At 42.5% G+C, this 12,743-nt stretch overlaps 1 long non-coding RNA gene across 1 annotated transcript; it reads right to left on the bottom strand.

The window, feature by feature from the left end:
• Positions 1-9,207: 9,207 nt before the first annotated feature.
• On the bottom strand, positions 9,208-10,420 carry LOC148063636 (uncharacterized). The gene is made up of 4 exons (XR_015713494.1): positions 10,220-10,420; positions 10,008-10,156; positions 9,539-9,922; positions 9,208-9,458 (listed from the first exon to the last, which is right to left on the bottom strand). It is a non-coding gene; the product is annotated as an uncharacterized LOC148063636 (long non-coding RNA).
• Between the last annotated feature and the right edge of the window lie 2,323 nt (positions 10,421-12,743).

Raw genomic sequence — 12,743 nt, 5'->3', positions numbered from 1 at the left:
TAACATCTGCAAGAAGCTCCTCTGCATGTTCTACCAGTCTGTGGTGGTCAATGTCCTGTTCTATGCTGTGGTGTGTTGGGGTGGAAATGTGTCCAAGAGGACTGTCAACAGGTTTGACAGTGTGACGGAGTGCCTCCGTCTACAGGAAGCGGAGAGCTATGGACAATGATACACATGCAAACATTCACATACACACAGAGAGCTTACCTGGTGGCATGACGCCACAGAAGTCACAACTGGCAAGACAGGGCGGAGCTAATCAGGGGCTTAAGTGGAAATCTGGTCGTGGGTTTGAGGTCATGTGACCTGGCGTCATATTGTTTATTTATCGCTTTATTTTGACGGGTAAATGATTTCATAATTGGTTTTGGAACATGTTCTTATTTAGTTTATGAATTATAATTAATCATCATGAAACCCCAATGTTACCATTTATTGTTAAATAATTTATGATTGGGGAATTATTTCAACCACACCCCTGGGAGGGGCTTAACAGCTAAAAGCAGCATGTCGGCTGCAGAAGAGGTCACTCTTTCTCCTGAGTTGCACAGTGGAGCAACAAGGATCTAACCCACATTTAATGAGGAGAACGTTACAAACCTGTTGGTGAACCCTAGCTACGGAAGAACTGGGATCAGGTTATGTTTTTTTTGTTCTGTCTTATTGTAAATATTTTGGATTTTCTTTGGTTTCCTCTCACTATATATATATCAAGCACCATTGGACTGGAAAAATAAATGCACAGTTGACTTGCCATATGTGAGATTTGTGATCGTTTTTTCGAACGGGACGAGCCACGCCACAGTTGGTGTCAGAAGTGGGATATGGCAAGTCGAAAGAAAAGTGTGCCTCGGCCAAGACGCCGCACTGGACTTTGGTCTCAGCAGAGAGAGAAAGAAGAAGAGGAGGAAGCATGTGGTGGTCCAGCATGGGAGACCGCTCCACCCTCGTCGTCTGAAGATGAGGGAGGCAGCAGAGCCAAGTTTGCTACCGCATCAGGGAGTCAGCCAGAGTCTGAGCTGGTGACTCCGATGAGAGGCTTCCTGGAAGGCCAAACCAGGAGAGAAGAAAGACTGTTAAGAGAGCTGTGTAACATCAAAGCAGGCCTTCCAGGGACCAGCCAACCTTTTTCACATGCCAGTGTCAGCAGCCCAAGCACCACCGGCAAGTATGTATTCCAGTAGCAGACTTGAGGAGCAGAGAGCCAACCACAGGTAATACAGTGACCCCAAAATACCACCCTATAACACCGGGGAGGACATTGAGAAATATCTCCTGCGTTTTGAACGCATCGCTAAAACCTGGAATTGGCCAGAGATTGAGTGGGCACGCCGGCTTGTTCCACTTCTGTCGGGGAAAGCGTTGGAGGCCTACACCGCGATGGATGAGGAGAGGGCCCACTGCTACAGAGACCTGAAGGCAGCTTTGCTGTTGAAGTTCGACATCTCGCCAGAGACTTACCGGCAGCAGTTCCGGACGGTGGCAAGGCCAGGAGGAGAAAACCCCACGGAGACCTATCATCGCCTGAAGGGACTCTACCGATGCTGAATTCGTCCTGAGCAGCACACCAAGGAGGAGGTCGGGGAGATCATCATCCTGGAACAGCTTCTTCGTGTTCTGTCTCCGGATGTAAGGACCTGGGTGAAGGAGCATGAACCACCGGATGGGCTCACAGCTGCTACACTGGCTCTCCAATACCTCAATGCCAGGAGAGTACCAGCTTCCTAGGCGAGCGGGACAGCATCCAGACAACAACCGGTTGCAGCGCTCCTGGGAGTAGACTTTCCTGTGTTGTTACCCTTGCTGGGGGAAAATAAGCTAAATGTTTTTGGGAAAACACATATTAAGGGTAATGGTGATACATCCTGTCCTGTGTTAACTCGATCGATGACTAAGGTGGGTGCCCCACCACTCACAGACAATAACAGCCGTCTGTGTGAGCAGGACACCCCAAAGACCACTGACATTGACCCTTCCGTCCATCCGTTTACAGACTTTGACCGTAGTCTGTTTAATGGTGGGACAAAGGGCCCCAAAAAGTCACGTCGACAACGCCGCTTTGAGAAGCAGTTGAAGCTGTTAGAGCCTAATTCTTTAAAACCGGATGGGTTGTGTAATGTGCCAGAGAACATCTCTTTACTGCAGAGGGAAGATGGTACATTAAAACATTTGTTTGCCAAGGTTGGGGAGGCAAAAGAAAACTGTGTGGGGAAAGAAATTGTTGTGTTGGACAATGATGTTCTGTACGTGGTAGGTGATAAACACAAACGTCTAGTAGTTCCTGTGTGCTGTAGAGCACTGATCATGCACCTAGCACACACCATTCCATGGTCAGGACACTTGGGTCGCCACAAAACATACTTACGCATCAGTTCCCGGTTTCATTGGCCATCCATATACACTGACACCCAACAGTATTGTGCTACATGCCCCACATGCCAAAAAACATGCTCTGCCCGTAAGTCCGACCGAGCGTACCTGCAATCTCTCCCTGTCATCTCCACTCCATTCCGCAGGATTGCCATGGACGTTGTTGGACCACTGGTGAAAAGCAGTGCAGGTCACCAGTACATCCTGGTGGTCTGTGATTATGCGACCCGGTTCCCTGAGGCTTTTCCCCTGCGCACAATCACCGCCCCAGCTGTTCTGAGAGCACTGGTGCAGCTGTTTTCCAGGGTTGGAATCCCTGACGAGATCCTGACCGACCAAGGTACCAACTTCACCTCCAGGCTTATGCAGCTGTTTCACAAACAGTTGGGAATTTCCGCCATAAGGACCACACCCTACCATCCACAGACAGATGGTCTGGTAGAACGGTTCAACCAAACCCTGAAACGGATGTGGTTGTACCGAAAATGGGTCCAGTAACCTATGAGATTTTGCACCCAGAGAGGAAGAGACAGAAGCAGGCATACCATGTGAACCTACTGAAGGAGTGGAAGGACCGTCCGTACCACTGGCAAAAACCAGTCGGCAATACACGGCATTCCGGACAACAGCAGGATTGTTCCAATTTACTAAGATCCCCTTCGGCCTGCACGGAGCCCCAGCGACGTTCCAGAGGCTTATGGACAGAGTTCTCCAGGGCTGTGACCACTGTAGTGCGGCCTACCTGGATGCTGGGTGATTTTCAGCAGCACATGGGAGGAGCACCTGCAACACCTGACGCTGGTCCTGGGGAAAATACGAGAGGCAGGATTGACACTCAACCCGTCAAAGTGTGAGTGGGCCCGGCAGAAGGCACGTTACTTGGGCTACCAGCTGGGACTGGGAGAGGTGAGGCCCCAAATGGACAAGGTGGAAGCGATCCGGGACTGCCCGCGACCACGCACCAAGAAAGAGGTTCGCTCCGTCCTGGGTTTGGCTGGTTGGTACCCGAGGTTTGTACCTCATTTTGCCAGCATCGCGACACCACTAACAGCACTGACCTGTAAAGACCAGAGGAACCCGGTCACATGGACGGACGAGTGTGATGGAGCATTCAGGACCCTTAAAGACATTCTCTGTTCATCCCCTGTCCTCGTGAGCCCAGACTTTGGCAAGAAGTTTGTGGTGCAGGTGGATGCATCAGAGGTTGGACTGGGAGCAGTATTGGCCCAAGGAGACCCTAGAGAAGAACGGCCAGTCATGTATCTAAGCCGCAAGCTCCAACCTCGAGAGACCAGATACTCAGCCGTGGAGAAGGAGGGCCTGGCGATTAAGTGGGCACTGGAGAGTTTGAAATACTATCTGCTTGGCCGGGAATTCGACCTAGAGACTGATCATCGAGCTCTGACTTGGATGAACACCATGAAGGACCATAATAGTCGCCTCACACGGTGGTACCTCTCCCTGCAGCCTTTCAGATTTCAGATCAGGCATCGAGCGGGAAAAAACAATGTGGTGGCTGACTACTTGTCTAGGTTGCCGCACATCGTCAACCTCCGAGAGGAGGGGGATAATGTGACGGAGTGCCTCCGTCTACAGGAAGCGGAGAGCTATGGACAATGATACACATGCAAACATTCACATACACACAGAGAGCTTACCTGGTGGCATGACGCCACAGAAGTCACAACTGGCAAGACAGGGCGGAGCTAATCAGGGGCTTAAGTGGAAACCTGGTCGTGGGTTTGAGGTCATGTGCCAGGCGTCATATTGTTTATTTATCGCTTTATTTTGACGGGTAAATTATTTCATAATTGGTTTTGGAACATGTTTTTATTTAGTTTATGAATGATAATTAATCATCATGAAACCCCAATGTTACCATTTATTGTTAAATCATTTATGACTGGGGAATTATTTCAACCACACCCCTGGGAGGGGCTCAACAGCTAAAAGCAGCATGTCGGCTGCAGAAGAGGTCACTCTTTCTCCTGAGTTGCACAGTGGAGCAACAAGGATCTAACCCACATTTAATGAGGAGAACGTTACAAACCTGTTGGTGAACCCTAGCTACGGAAGAACTGGGATCAGGTTATGTTTTTTTTGTTCTGTCTTATTGTAAATATTTTTGGATTTTCTTTGGTTTCCTCTCACTATATATATATCAAGCACCATTGGACTGGAAAAATAAATGCACAGTTGACTTGCCATATGTGAGATTTGTGATCGTTTTTTCGAACGGGAAGAGCCACGCCACAGACAGGTTGATCAGGAGGGCTGGCTCTGTGGTTGGAATGAAGCTGGACTCACTGGTGTAATGAACATATCTTCATTGGATATCATCTGTGAAAGCTCAACCACTCCTCAGGATCTGTGTCAACATTCTTCTGTTGATAAGAAAACCCCACACCGGGTGGAATTGGCATTTCACAAACTTCGAGTGAGTAATCACAGCAGAGGAGGGATATTTCAGGGCAATAAAGTCCATTAGCCAGACTTCATGAAGCAAGGAGGATTAGAAGTTTGACAAACGGTCAAGCTAAACCTTCAATGAATGAGGAGTTCAACACTCCATGTGAGATTCCAACCAACCAAGATCAGATAAGAACGTTTATGGCTTCCTGCAGACACAGAGTTTGTGAAGATGCGAACCAACATTGAAAGTGCTAACAGATGTCTTCACAGGCAAAATGTGTGTGTGTGGGTCTTGGATAATATTAATTGAAATGTGTATTACCTGCTTAAAGAAATATACTTGTAAGTGAATGGAGCTACGTGCAAGGTGTTTGAAGTTATCAAAATGAAGAAAGTAATCACAGATGGAATATAAGAATTTAATTAATCATTATCAAAACCTTCATTTTGTAATACGTGTTCTACATTGGTCATGTTTGGTGTTATTTGAATGTCCGCGCTCCGTGGGAAAATAATCTAGAAAGAACAAATCGTTTTAACATTAGCATTTTTAATGTACATATGATTTTTCTTGTGTGATGAGAAGAAAAGACAATTGGAGAGGTAAGAAGGAGGAGGAGGGGGTGTCAGTCTGGAAGGACCCTTTTCCCGCCGAAGAAATGTCAACCAATCATAAGGGTTTGCCCCTTTTTACGATCACTAAGTTTCAACATAAGAACTGTGTTCAACTTAGAGAATTCGTGTTGTTTCCTCCAAATGATCAGAGCGTACCTCTTAACATCAGAGTGTACCTCGTTACATCAGAGCTTATCACCTCCCGCGTGATAAACTGGTTCATCACCAACTGCCTTCAAGACGATCTCCAGCCTCCTGACGAGCTCCTGCAAGTCCAAACTGAGGACCACACTGAAGGACCCGCTTCCAGCATCCTTCCAGACTCCGCAAAGTTTCGTGAGTTTCTTAATAATCTTGACCAGACCGGTCCGATTATTCCAATATTCGCAGCACATCTCCCAGATTGCGAATCTCCATCAAGAAGCAACAGCCCGTGAATCATCCTTACCTCCCGTAAGAAGAAAGTGTTCCTGACCTAAAAGACTTTCCCTCAGCGAAGTGAACATTCCAGCGCGTTCACCTGAGGTGTCTACAACCAGGAAGCCGACACTGTGACTCATCGGACTGTTCGGTGTACAGAACGCAATCGCTTGGTCCCCTCGTCGAAAGAACTTTGATTCCCTCGTTCCTGACTGTCTTCCTCATCATCCTCTCCTTCATCCTCATCCTCCAACTCCGTTGACATCCACCCGCTTGCCACCTTCATCTGGTCTCCAGCTGCTGCCTAAACCTCCATTCACCATCTACCGTCAAGGTAGAAGCTGATCACTTCATCTTGAACAAATTGATTTGTGTCTGGGTTGTTTAATATGCGGGTAGTCTAGTAAGATTTCGTCCACGATTCTTTTCCCGTTTCTGTTTTATTCTCGGTTCAGAAACTTACCATAACATACTTATTTTTGTCATTCATTATTCATTCCTTTTTAAATAAATCTATAAAACGTCACGTCGTTGTACTCGTCTCTATTCTGGTGTAATAACGGTCAATTTAAGAGCCTCTTACTCAGGAAAGAACAGATAATCACGACAAAAGTAGTAAACTTCAGTTAAATGAGATTGATTAAAACTAGTGTTTCATAGTTAATTAATTAGGCAAATTAATTAATTATTATTCACGTAAATGTAATAGTTTCCCTTGCACTATAAAACAAGGGTGGTGTCCCCTTTCTTCAGGTAAATCTTACCTAGAGGCAATTTTAAAGTTAAATCTACCAGAACTTAGATGTTCTGAAAATAAACCTTTTTATAAGGCATATAAACACTACACCAAGGAGCACAACTACTTCTGTTAACCGTCTTTTTAGTTAGTAGTGCAATTAAGTCAAGCGTGTTATGTAGCGAGTCTGTGAAACTGCCCACAAAGTCATCAATTTCATGGTGTTTATGGGTAGAGTTTCCTGACACACTAGACTAGACATTTGACTGAGCACTGAGGGAATTGATTCCTTAAATTTGGTTATGGCACTTTCCTGACAGAGTGCTCCTGCTCTGTAGACTTGGGTCATTCAAGATAAAATCAAAGATTATTAATTGATGGTAAAAAAAAAGAGCTGAATTCTGAGGAGGGACAATAACATTTGTAATTTCAAGTCCGTATGCTAGGACAAGATCTAAATGTGTTCTTAAAGCAGTGAGTCGTTCATGTACATACCAAGAGAAACCAAATGACTCCAGGATAGAATTAAACGTGTTAGGCAAGCTATCATGGACCATATCCATATGGATGATAAAGTCACCAACAATAATCACTTTATCAGATTTAAGCACCAGGCTGGTCAAGAACTCGTGTATGACATTTGCACTCTTGACAACACCATACCCGCTGCTCTGTGTCACAAACTTAATCGTCCACAGGTAAAAAATCCATCCATCCATTCATCCATCCATCCATCCAATATACCTAAACAATTCCACCTCTGCTTTAAAGAAGCAACTTATTTTGAATTATATTGAATAATTAAGACAAAAACATCCTACGCATCATATGGCCCTGCCATGAAAAAGATAACTTCAAAGAAAGTGGTTTAAAACTATTTTTGATTAAAGTTACTTTTATTGAACAAAAAAGAAAGGAAGATGTTTGAAAGTAGTTTTAACCACGTACACTGTTTTTTCAAGAAACCAACCAAAGTATAGACAATAAATGAAATTATCATATTTTTCAGAAATATTTTATTTTACATTTTATTGAATCTTTAAAGACAGAAAAATCTGAAAAATAACATCAAATCGATAATGAATTCTTCAAAACAGTATTTAAAACAATCTTAGTCACTTAAATATCTAAAAAGGCATAAAATCATATCAGTAGAAGAAATAAAACTTAATTATTTTTTTTGTTGCTATCATAAGGTCGACAGTGTAATAAAATTATGATTTTTTTTTCAGATGATGTAAGTACTCTTACTGAGCAGACCATTGACATGAGTCAACCTGTGTCTCTCTTGGTGGTGCTGCATAAAATAACTGATCAGCAACGACATCCTCTGACAACACCAACCAACCTTCAACCAGCTCCACCACAAACACTAAAACAATGAACAATGGTTATTAATTTAAATGTCACCCCAAACACTACCAGGTTCACCCATGCCCAAAACTGACAATGCATGGTCGAGGTCTGGATTTTACACATGAGTGGAAATGTTATCTTCATTTTCTTGGTTGTCATCTACTTGCTGATTGCTGTTGGTGCATGTTTGACAACTTTGGTCTGCGATGGCTCTTGGCTGTTTGTTCTTGCATGGAAAACCAATGTGGCCTTTGCAAAAGTTCCAAATAAAAAGTCCACAGAAAGAAAAAACCACCAGGGCCAACCCAATCTGCTGAGACAGGAGAGCGTAATCGTATTGTTGAGGTTGAATCTCTTCTGTCTTTTCTTCAATGATGACATTGTACTGGGCAACTGTGGTTTTGTATTCAGCATCTTTGGAGCTCATCACAGACAGACAGCGGTAGTGACCAGTGTCAGACTTTGAGACCTCCAGGATGAGCAGTCCATCTTGTTGCTCCAGACGATGAGGTGAAGAGACCAGTGGGGAGTTATCTTTCTCCCACCTCATCGTTGCCAGCTTTGATTCCAGAGAGCAGAAAAGTTTTAAATATCCAGGAGCTGGAAGAGATTTATTCTCAGTTTGAGGTTCTATGAAAGACACAAGTCAACATTTTAGCGCTAAGCCGTTTTTATATTCATTATGTTGGAGGTGACCTTTGTTCGGGAGTTTGATCCACTCACCATTCTTTGGACATAGAGAAGCTTTGCCTTCTTTCAAACTCTGGAGCAGTTCTCTGAAGAAAAATATAATTATAATTTACTGCAGTGCAATTTACTGAACACTGCACCTCATATTTTAGAACAGATACTCACCTCTGTGTAGCAGAAAGAGTTGAACATTTGCCAGCAGCGTGGTCCCAGCCACAGTAAGGATCTCTGGCAAGAACACAGTCCATGCAAGACAAAGATCTTCCACAAGAGGACAGGGACACCTGTACTACTCCAGAGTCTGAGCCTGCGTAGATCTGACGCTGCACATCAGAGAAAAAGTCTTACAACATGAAGCTCAACACTCTGTCATGACATTACCGTGACATTGGAGAACTTGAGAATCTTGATGGGCTCTGAGGTCTTAAAGACTTGAACTTCCTCTATGATGAACATTTCTCATCATAGTTCACAGCTTTTACGATGGTTCCTTTCTCTTTCATGTCAGAAAACAAAGAATTGTTTTTATGTTTGACATCAAGTTAATACTTATTACCATATTCTAACAGATTTTAATCGTTTGTTTTATATTTGCACATAATTTTTTCTAATCAAGAGACAATGACAAATACACACTTGTGCCGATGAACATCACATGGTGTTTGTCTCCATCTGTGGTCTGAACCTGGTCAATGATGATGTTTGTGAATTCTTCTCCTCCTTTAATCATTAACGCTTTTCCTCCCAGTGGCTCAATGGCCTCCATCATTATGGGAAAATTGATTCTTCTTTCAACTATGTTTGCAGAGAGTTCTCTACTATCATTGATTCCAGCCTTCCGTGCTGCATTATCTATGCACTGCAAGAAGATGAGCAGAAGCAGGATTTCATAAGATGTGTGGAATATATTTTAAACAAACTTTAACATAGAAAACCTACTCTGCCAGGTTGAAGAACTTGTAATGGATCTTTGTTGGGCCCCCATCTATCAGAAGACCTTCTCATGAATGTTCCTTCTGAAAACCTTCTGCTGATGTCGGTCACACCGTAGACACACACTGCTGAGCAACTGCGTAGAAAGAATGTAAAAAGATGGATTAACTTTGAGAAGAAACAGATTCAAACTTGGATGAAAGATACACACGTCTGTGATGTGAAGACAGCAAAGAACAAACATGACTTCCAGTCTTGTTGGGGGTCACACCAGCGGAATGTGTCCTGGATCATGGAAGTCCCTTTGCAACCTGGAACTGGACATTCTAGTCTGGCTTTAACAAATGATGTCCAACTGTTCCGAAAATCAAAAGGACCTCCATGGTCTCCCTAAAAATCACAAGCATTACTTTTATGTAAACATGAGGAAGTCAAAATGGCACTCTCTCTCTCATCAAATGTTTTTTGTTATCACCTTGCAGACTCGAGCTACTCGGCTAACATGCGTAGTTTTATAGTCATACTCCACAGCTTTCTCACTGAAGAACAAGTAGATCTTGTCATCATCTCCAGTGTCACTGTTTTCACTTTCAGGCATCATCTCCATGGAAACAAATGTGCGATCTGTCATGGATAGAAGAATGTGATGAAAATCTGAAACACTGATGTTTGATCTCATTCATTTACCAACGAAGCTTTTCTGGGACGTTTTGATTGCAGATCCTTTTGAGAAGAACTTTCCAACAGCTGAATACACATTGTCTCCTTCAAATAAAAAAATAAAATATATAGTTCAGTGCAAAACACAGATGTATTATTAAAACATAATTCTTACCAATCATGAGGGAGGCAGAGCTCTAAGAAGGATCAAGTGGACAAACTGATACTTCATTCTTTCTCTCTATAGTCAGGTTTTCATCTATGTATGACTGCAAAACAAAAAATAAGGTAATCTTAGTGTTAACAAAATGTTCACATAGGTTCTACTTTAAGTTACCATTTGACAAAAGATAATGAAAATTTGTAGTTGTTTTGCAAAAACATGTCTATACAGTTCTCACCATGTAATCACTCTGTGGTTTTAAAGCATTGGTTCCACACACTAACATCCGGCCGTCCTGTCGTTTCAACAGTGTCTTGATTTGGTTCCTGCATTCAGTCTGTTGATTCATAAAATCAGTCAAATATTCAGTTCTGGATTACACATCTTAACTGTTGGATTCAAAATTATTATACACTATACGTATACGCCATACTTAAATTAATGCTAAACGATAATCAAAATATAAAGTATAAATTACTAGCTTCATCTACCAACATTTCACTGGGGCTGGAAGACAAAGGCATCCGCCCACGCAACAGGGAAGCAAGGAAGTTACTCTCCAGGTGACCCGAGACATGACCGAACTTGAAAGAACCACTGCCCCGGAAGAGACGACCCCCTGGACAGGAAACTTTCCCTTAAATATAGCGATGCTCTATAGGACTGGACCGCGAATAAACGACCCGTACACTCTGCATCGACCTTTTTTCTCCATAAAGCAAAGTATTAAGACGAGACGAGAGTATGATGTCGTGTTGGAGCGACAGAAACGGACTATAGTTTTAATCGTTTAAAATTTACCAAAGTTGTTTTCTTCTCGAGAGAGTTTGTTCCCAACAACTTACTGGACTGTTGTGTCTTTCAGTGTGAGTTCTCAAACAGGTTCACACTGAATTCCTGGAATCTGGGATTGTTTAATCTTTCTGTGTGTGTGAGGCTTTGTGACCTCGGCCTTTGAGTTGTGAACCTGAGTTTAGTTTAAGTGAATACAATGCAAGAATAGGATTATTCAATATGAATTAAATATGAAAGATTATCAGTTAATCAAGTGACTATTTGAAATGTGTGTTAAATCTAGATGATTGATTACAGTAAAGTTGTCATTTCCTTACAGTAGGGAGCAGGGCAAAATACCTCAGAGTTAACCATACTTTTTATGGTTAACCTGACAAGGGTATAATAAAATGTCAGCACAGTAAACTGGACCTTTGAAATGTTATGATATTATGTGTGTCATTCACTTCAGTAGATAACTTTATAATAACTTTATATATATGTTTTTAAGTAGTTCTTGTGTCATCAATGTTACATTTCTTCAATAACCCAAAATATCTTCAATATAAGTTGAAGTGGGGTCGTTAGTGGTGTAAGGAAATGACAACTTTACTGTTATCAATCATCTAGATTTAACACACATTTCAAATAGTCACTTGATTAACTGATGATCTTACATATTTAATTCATATTAAATAATCATTGTCTTGCAGTGCATTCACTTAAACTAAACTCAGGTTCACAACTCAAAGGCCGAGGTCACAAACCCTCACACACACAGAAAGATTAAACAATCCCAGATTCCAGGAAGTCTGGACACCTGTCTGAGAATTCACTCTGAAGGACACAAGTCGCTGGGAATAAACTCTCTCCGGAAAACAACAACCTTCAGTAAGTTTCCACTACGATCACGTGCGACGGCCATCTTAGAATCAAGTGTTTACAGTCACTGACCAATCCTACATTCACATTTGACTAGAGGTGTTAACCTGAATATTCTACTATAAAGATCCACCATTTTGTCTGATCGTTGCGTTCTGGCATCCGAAGACGTCTGCGATAGATCTCTCTGCTTGCTAGCGCCCGTGTGCACGTAAGTTTGTCTCTGACTTTTGCATAATTCACTAAACGAGCATTTTTCTTAAACTCATCAATGTGTCTGTCCTTCATTCCACCACCACGTACGAGGCTGGGGAGGGGTCGGTTCCTCGGAACACAAAAACCCATAACAACTTGGTGCACGTGACCCTTGGCGTGGACTGATGGTTTGAAGGCCTTTTAGATTCCAAGACGAACTCAGAGCTGATTGTTCTCCAGGCAACCATGGGCCCCATTATACCTTACTTCAAGAATCAGGTGAGAAAGATTTTATCTTATTTTTTACATAGATTTTTTATTTTTATTTTTTATTTATATTGTAAGTTAGGAAAGATTAGATATTTTTTAGTTTTGGTTGCCTGGACGAATAAACGTAAGTCTCTGGTTCTATCACAAATTTAGATTATATATTTCAATAGTGCTTTTATAAGCTGATGCTCGTTTTTTGGGGTATTGCATGGTCAGTTGTTGTTTGTTGTTGTATTAAGTGTAAACGACATTATCGTGTCCCGGGAA

This window comes from Callionymus lyra, chromosome 16, assembly GCF_982586985.1.
Source record: "Callionymus lyra chromosome 16, fCalLyr1.hap1.1, whole genome shotgun sequence".
Taxonomy (NCBI): domain Eukaryota; kingdom Metazoa; phylum Chordata; class Actinopteri; order Syngnathiformes; family Callionymidae; genus Callionymus; species Callionymus lyra.
The sequence above is the reverse complement of the archived record's forward strand: the minus strand, read 5'-3'. Positions and strand labels throughout refer to the sequence as shown.